This window comes from Triticum urartu, chromosome 4, assembly GCF_003073215.2.
Source record: "Triticum urartu cultivar G1812 chromosome 4, Tu2.1, whole genome shotgun sequence".
Lineage (NCBI taxonomy): Eukaryota > Viridiplantae > Streptophyta > Magnoliopsida > Poales > Poaceae > Triticum > Triticum urartu.
In genome coordinates this window covers 14,349,573-14,358,123 of record NC_053025.1, presented here as the reverse complement: position 1 = coordinate 14,358,123, position 8,551 = coordinate 14,349,573, and positions in this window count along the sequence as shown.

Genomic DNA, 8,551 nt, shown 5'->3' with positions numbered 1-8,551 from the left:
TAATGGAAAGATTTCTTCTCCAAGTCCCACTTCTCCCTTAGCAAGCAATGACAGGCTGATGCAAAACATCTAAGCATTCAAAAGAGAACAAAAGGTAAGTCACTGATAGAATATAGAGTACTTTTAAAATAAAAAGTAAAGATACACCAGTATATTATCATTCTACTTATTATTATTATTAACCAGATCATTCTACTTATCCAGAATATGGCTATTGATCAAAATTGGGAATTGAATTGGCACATATGACAAACTTAGCAGCAAACAAGCATGGAATGTTTCACATACACGACAAGGTTTAAAAACCATCATTCAAAGTTACAGCAGATCAAAGTTCCATTTGAGTATATGGAATAACATTCATATTCAATCAATAGTACCTATTAAACTACCAGGTGCATGATGGAATTAAACAGACACTAGCTATTCATCTTGCCATCTACTGTAACAGAGCAACTATGTCAAAGTTAATTATGTGTATGTCACATGATACATGCATCAGGCATAAGGACATCAAGCATCAGGCCCATATCTGTTCAGCAAGACAGAGTACATACCTTTGTGTCGATGCAATGGATGGGGCTGCAGTTGAACACTTGAACATATGGTCCGCATCATCGTTGACGCTGGACGTCGCACGTACTTGTCCATTTAGAAGTATGCCATGAAAGATGTTACACAAGCAAGTATTAGCATAAAGTAGAGCTTCTACAGTACATGCAAGCTTTAGATATGAAGGACCAAGAAAACTATTCTGGAAAATATCTAAAGTTACAAAAAAGCATGTATTGGTCTGAGCTTAAAGGAACAAGCGCCGGTACTTGAGCTTAAACATGTTTTATTTTTACAAGCACCTCTCTAAGCATATTGCATTGTACACATGGCCTAAGACAAGTGGAGTTAAATAAAATCTGGGTGTTGAATATTTTTGCAACTAAGTCAAACTGATGTTTCATCTACCAGAAATAAAATTTAAAGCACATCAACCTTAACACTAAAAGAAAGTGCACAGAACTAAGTTCATCTATTTCATTGTTTCATACAGGAAGTAGGTGACACAAGAGGCTGCAGCAGTTGAGTTTGATTGTTTAGGCAAGATGGCATCTTGTATAAATTATTACGGCATAGTTGCAACTGTTGCTGCAGTCCAACAAAAGATACTAGTGCTTCATACTAGCAAGTATACCAAAATATGCGAAACAGATCATGTCAGTGCGTAGAATTTTAATTGTATCTTGTGAAAGAAAAAGGGCCACAATTGTGGCAGATTCAAGGAGGAAACCTGGTGCATTGGAACCAAAACTTTGCATAAAATTCGATCCATATTTTAGTAGCAAAACAAGCAGCAGCAGCAGCATCATGACAGACAAACAGACAGGGGATATCATATCATTCTTGAAGACATAGCACCAACAGCATGTCAGATCACCACATGGATCGAACGAACGAAATGAACCATGAATGAATCACCTTTTTTAGGGGTATCAATGAATCGTTGGAGTTGGGCTGCCTAGTTGTTGTTCCTGGTTGCATGTTGGGCCTTGCCGAGCGAGGCCTTGTTGGACTTGTTCCCGGTGGATGAGGACCTCGCTGCCTTGCGCGTCGATTCCAGCCCTCCTCTGCTTCTCTGCGCGCGTCGATTCCAGCATTTGTGCTATACAAATTAGCACTGGTCCTCCCCTGGCATCAAACAATACATAGCAGTACATGACTTAGTTTGTAGTCACCAAATTATCCAGAACTAGCAGGATTCATGATAAATAGCAGTTTTCTGGTGAACGCAACACAAAATGAAGGATTCATGATCTACTAATGACTTCTAGCTTAAAAAAAACACTTCTGGCCTAGTAAGCAATAGTATAGCATGCACTTGTTAAGTTCTTAACAGAATCAACAAAGGAGCAGCAGGTAGCTGACCTTTGTGCCCTTGACACTGGAGCTCCATGGACCTGAGCTTGGTGGTGACCAATCAACAGTCGCTGCAAGGAGAGAGAGGAAAGCAGAGGTTAATCACGGGTACCTTGGCTTGAATTCAACATCAATTTGTTGATTCAACATCAAGTTGTCCAGTGCAACAGAGCAACAAGTCAAGTGATGTCATGTGCGTGCGTGAGAAAACTACATTAGGCCAAATGTAATAGAGAAGGGGAGCACCTTGGCGTGGAGGAGCGTCTGCTACCTTAAGGAGGCGGTCAGCCTCGGTGCCAAACCTGAAGATACTTGTATGGCATGCTCTTTGGCGATATGAGGATGCCTTCGATATTATCACCCCCAAAGATTTTTATCCTGCCATCCCTGTAGTTTGAAGCGCAGTCACCATCAATACAACAGGAAGTGAACTCAACATGGACACAGAAAATGTGCTCAAGGGTTTGCTTAGCGACTTGAGCAATGATCTAAACCGCATTCGGGCTTCAAGCTTAAGATTGAAAGGGGGATGGAACACTACAAATGACCTACTGTACTTTACATGCTTATTATTTGGATGTCTTGTTATATGACACAAGAAATGGTTGCTCGGATTCAGAGGGTGGTAACACAACTTGACAGATATATCAGCTTCAGTTTTACTATTTTACAGTGCAAGCAAAGTTAGGAGGAGTGGAGGTTGGGGACTCAGTGTCCCGACGGCGAGGAGCCGCTGCACGGGGTCGAACGCCATGACGGAGGCGGCATAGGGGACACTGTAGTGGAGCGCGATCTGCGCGTCCAGCTGGGCCACATCGCCGGCCACCCCTCCTCCTCCTCCACCACCTTCTCCTTTTTCTCCGCCCCCTCCCTGCAGCAACATCCAAACAAATAGAATCACCAACACGAACACGGGCAGCGCCGGAAGAAAACCCCCAAATCTGACGGGATGGAGCGAGAGAGGGGGTGGGGCGAGACCTGGTGCAGCTTCTTCTGCAAGAAGCGCTTTGCGAACATCGGGGACGGGGCGGTTCGTTGAAGCTGAGCGAGGAGAAGAAGGGCGCGAAGAAGGCCTCGGGATCCCGCACCTGCACGGCCTCCGCCGCCCCTCCTTCCTACTACCGCAGCAGCAGGGACGCCATCATCCAGTACTCCACTCCGTGCTGCCAGGTGGAGTATCCGCGGCCAGAGACGACAGAGCCGGCATCGTGGTTGGTGACGACGAAGGAGAAGACGATGAAGATGAGCCGGCGTCGCGTCCGGTGGCTCAGCCAAATGCCGTCGCCGAGGACGACGAGGGAGAGGACCAGGACCCGGTGGCAACCATGTCCACGACGGCCTCTGTCTCGGGCCAGTTGGATCTGAGAGTGGGGAGGGGAGGGATCTGGATCGGGAGCGCGATGGGGAGGGCCGAGCGGTGACCGTGTGGGGGGAACGCCGGAGGAGTGGGGTGGGGGCAGCGGTGCGTCGAGATCCAAAGGGAGGGAGTGAGGTTGGGGGCGGCGACGGGGGATCCAGAAGGAGTGGTGTGCGGCGGCGGTGGATCCAGAGAGAGGGAGAGGGTGAGAGCGGTAGGGTTCGCTGCGTGGGGAGAGAGTGGAGTGGTGTGCGGTGGTTTTTTTTAGGGGTAGCTCGCGGTGGGTGAGGTGAGGGTCGTTGGATTCAGGAGGATCCGACAGTGGTTTATCCATGATCCACGTGAGAGGCCTTTGGACCAATCAGAACGTAGTATACAGGTGTGATATTTTGACCATTTAAATTGGTCATAATTGACTAAAAGTAAGGTGCTAAATCATGTTAGCTATTTTATTATGAGCTGAAAATATGAAGAAAAAAACTTCTCATTGTGTCAACAAATTTGAGTATAGTTTTCAGGAATAATCATAAATTGAAATAAGACAAATATTTTTTTAAGAGTTATGAGAAATGAGTTCTCTTAAATCATTTTTTTCATTTTTCGAGTGTCCAAAATGAGTTTTTTTTGTGAAGGACCTATAATATATTTGTTGCAAAATTGGACCAATTCAATTTTCTAAAATACTACGACATATTTAATGCATAATTGACCAAATGGTTGGGTGTCAAAATATTCGATCCACCTCTGGTGAAAAAGACAAATTTCCGCCGATTCAGTTGGAAGCGGGTCAAATTTGAACTGCGGCTGCCTCATAGTTTGCTTTTTATTTTTTTCCAAAAATCATTTCTAGGTACATAAGTATCTATTTAATCAGAGAAACATCAAAAGTTTTCCAAGATTCAACCACTAGCTAGGAACGGTCAAGCTCGCCGCTTTGACCGCATTTTGAAACAGGCATAAAAATTACAAAAAAATCAAAATTTAGAAAACCTTCGCATTGTGTCATTATATGTGACCAAGTTATGAGGAAAAACAATAAACTTACAATACAGCAATTCTTTTAAAAAAGTGTTCTCAAAAACGAGCTATCATGTGTGGAGATCAATGGCTTTCAAGCCAAATGATCAATCTTATAGCCACATTCATGGCATAGTTTGTTCAGATGATCTCATATTGTGCACAAGGGTGCATATTGGAATGGCAAACAATGTTTTCTAAGGAAACTTTCATTTTCTTCGGACGAAAAAAATCATTTTTCATTTTCCGAGTGCCCCAAATGAGGTTTTTTTTGTGAAGGACCTACCAAATAATTGTTGCAAAATTGGACCAAATCATTTTTCTAAAATACTAGGCCATATTTAATGCACAATTGACCAAATGGTTGGATGTAAAAAGTTTTGATCCACCTCTGGTGAAAAAGACAAATTCCCGCCGATTCAGTAGGAAGCGGGTCAAATTTGAACTGCAGCTGCCTCATAGTCTGCGCTTTATTTTTTCCAAAAATCATTTCTAGGTACATAAGTATCTATTTAATGAGAGAAACATCAAAAGTTTTCCAAGATTCAACCACTAGCTAGGAGCGGTCAAGCCCGCCGTTTTGATCGCATTTTGAAACGGGCATAAAAATTTAGAAAAAATCAAAAATTGGAAAACCTTCGCATTGTGTCATTATATGTGACCAAGTTTCCAGGAAAAATAATAAACTTGTAATACGGAAATTATTTTAAAAAAGTGTTCTCAGAAATGAGATATCATGCGTGAAGATTCATGTCTTTTAAGCCAAATGATCAATCTTATGGCCATATTCATGGCATAGTTTGTTCAAATGATCCCATATTGTGCATAAGGGTGCATCTTAGAATTCCAAACAATGTTGCCTAAGGGAGTTTTCAGTTTCATTGCACAAAAGAGTCATTTTCCATTTTTCGAGTGCCCCAAATGAGGTTTTTTGTGAATGATCTACCAAATAATTATTGAAAAATTGGACCAAATCATTTTTCTAAAATACTAGGCCATATTTAATGCACAATTGACCAAATGGTTAGGTGTAAAATGTTTTATCCACCTCTGGTGAAAAAGACAAATTCCCGCCGATTTAGTAGGAAGCGGGTCAAATTTGAACTGTAGCTGCCTCATAGTTTGCTCTTTATTTTTTCCAAAAATCATTTATAGGTACATAAGCATCTATTTAATCAGAGAAACACCAAAAAAATTCCAAGATTCAACCACTAGCTAGGAACGGTCAGGCCCGCCGTTTTGACCGCATTTTGAAACGGGCATAAAAAATTCAAAAAAAATCAGAAAATTGGAAAACCTTCGCATTGTGTCATTATATATGACCATGTTTCCAGGAAAAGTAATAAACTTGTAATACGGTAATTTTTTTAAAAAAGTGTTCTCGGAAATGAGCTATCATGCGTGAAGATTCATGGCTTTCAAGCCAAATAATCAATCTTATGGCCACATTCTTGGCATAGTTTGTTCAAATGATCTCATATTGTGCACAAGGGTGCATCTTGGAATTCCAAACAATGTTGCCTAAGGGAGTTTTCATTTTCTTTGCACAGAAAATACATTTTCCATTTTCCGAGTGCCCGAAATGAGTTTTTTTAAGGACCTACCATATATTTGTTGCAAAATTGGACCAAATCAATTTTATAAAATACTAGGCCATATTTAATTCACAATTGACAAAATGGTTGGGTGTCAAAAGTTTTGATCCACCTCTGGCGAAAAAGACAAATTCCCGCCGATTCAGCAGGAAGCGGATCAAATTTGAACTGCAGCTGCCTCATAGTTTACTATTTATTTTTTCCAAAAATCATTTATAGTTACATAAGTACCTATTTAATCATAAATACATGGTTTGGTGACGATACGTCGAGGTTTGGGCGGTGGCCGAGGCCCCCAACTCTAGAGCGCGTAAACTCGCGTGCCCGCCGCATGGTCACCGCGTGACCGTGGCGTTGCCATGTGTTCTGGGCAGCCTAGGCATGTCTAATGGGTTGGGCACTCCCCAGGTAGGTGCTAGGAAGAAAATTACAACATAAGATTTTCACGAGGAGACCGATCGATGCTCAAACATGAATTAGCAGCCAAGTGTTTGATTAGCGGTACGGGAAATGTACATGGCTAATGGGCGTGAGTTTTGGATGAGGATGATCAGTTACTAAGAAGACCGTCTTCACAAATTTTCAGCTCAAAAGAAGGAGCCTAGGTGGTACTTGTTTTGCAAACTACCACACTGGACATAACTACGAATGTTGAAGCTCGGCTCAAAATAATGAATGGATTGAGCTGGCATTTGGTGGAGGATGGTTATTTGGGCATAGGAAAGCACTGTAGAAAATGGATACTATTTGGACATGCCAAAGTGGTACTTCCTTCACAAACTATTGTTCTGAACAGAATACGAAAATGAATATTTTTGAATTATTTTTGAACTAGGAAAGGAAGGTTTTTACATATTTGACGAAGATATGACCCAAAGAATTTATGAGATTTTTTTGGGAATTTTGGGAATGACAAAAATATAGGTTGCTTCACAACCTAGGGCAAAAACTGCCACATGGACATGACACATAGGCAAAACTGATGGGGTGGCGCCTAGTCATAGCAACCCACCACAATTTACAAGGCTATGACTAGCGTTGGTCGTTAACAACTAGAAATAAGGCGGCGGACTAGTGTTGTTTGCTTTATGACTATTTCATGTAAGGAAATTACGACCTTTCTGACCAAAATGGTCGCAATGGTTTAGGGTTTGGAGCCCCCCGAACAGCTTTTGACCAATTGGTCTGAAATGGTCATAGATCTATGACCATTTCTTCCAGGGTCACTCACAGAAGGTCACTAGTTAACATATTTCTTGTAGTGTACAGCAGCAAGATCATCTCTGGTAAACCAACATAATTCAAAACGAAAAGGTTTATTAGCTGTAAGGGTTTTAACCCCGTTATGCATAAGCAAGGCTGCATGGTCACAGACAGCTCTAACCAGTGTCCTCACAGTAACTAGTGGAAATTTTAACTCCCAAGCGGGGCTAACTAAGATCCTATCCAACTTAACAAAAAGGGGATCAATCTGGTTATTCGACCAAGTAAAATTTCGCCCAGAAAGCTCAAGCTCCTTCAGGCCCCAATGCTCAATAATAGAATTGAAAAAAAAGACCATTTAGGAAGCTTCTTGGCCTTGTTCCTATCCTTGCTCCTAATGATATTAAAATCACCGCGAACAACAAAAGGATGATCATTACACCCAAGCATATGCACAAAATCAATCAAGAAATCTTCTTTGTCTCTGGAGTGAGCAGCTCCATAGACATTGACCAGATTCCATTTGAAACCCGTCCTCTTATCCATAAGAGTCATCCTAGTCAAGTATTTACTAGCTACACAAGTATCTACTTCAAATAAATCTTCTCTATCTCTAACCCCCATAAGCAAGCCAACCGAAGCACCAACAGATGGCTGCCAAAGCCAAATAAAGGTGAAACGGCCGCTAACCCCAGCCAGCCACGGGTCAGCGAACGCGCGCCTTTTTGTTTCTTGAATACAAACAAATTCTAGCTTATGCTCCGAGATAGTTTCTGCAAGAAATCTTCTCTTTTCAGGTTCCCCTAATCCTCTAGCATTCCAAAAAATATCAGCCATAAAAAACTTTATATATAATCATGTATCATTACCAACACTACATCGAACCTTTGGTTTAACACTGAATGCACCAGTGCAAACCTTTCTTTTAGGTTTAAACAAAGAAGATAACATCAATATTTCCTCTCTTAGATCCTCATCCTCTTCGGAATCCGAATCAGAATCAGAAGCTAAATTCTTAATAGCATCAGGGTCAAAACTATCCAGTTTTGACTCAGTATCATTATCTTTTCTATCCTCTTTCCTTAATTTGACAGTAAATAGATCACTTCTAGACTTTTCTAATTCCTTAATCATAGAAATAGATCGCTCTATTTCCTCAGGACTCCTACCTAAGCTAACATCAATAGAACTAGTAATATGGGAAATAAAGCTTAGAAGATAATATGGGAACTAGTAATATGAGATAATTCGAGGCTCTACCTAAGCCTCGAATATGTACACACATAAAATGGACCCTTGAGTGAGTGCACGTGATGATTGTGTGTCGATGGGGGAATATGACACATTAGCTTAGAAGATGCTAACGAACAGGACTCGCCATCCAAGCTGTGCATTTTACCTTTAGGACCTCCAAGATGTGCATGCATGCAGTCACTCGATCCTCTTCACTTAAGCCATGTCACGGGAACGG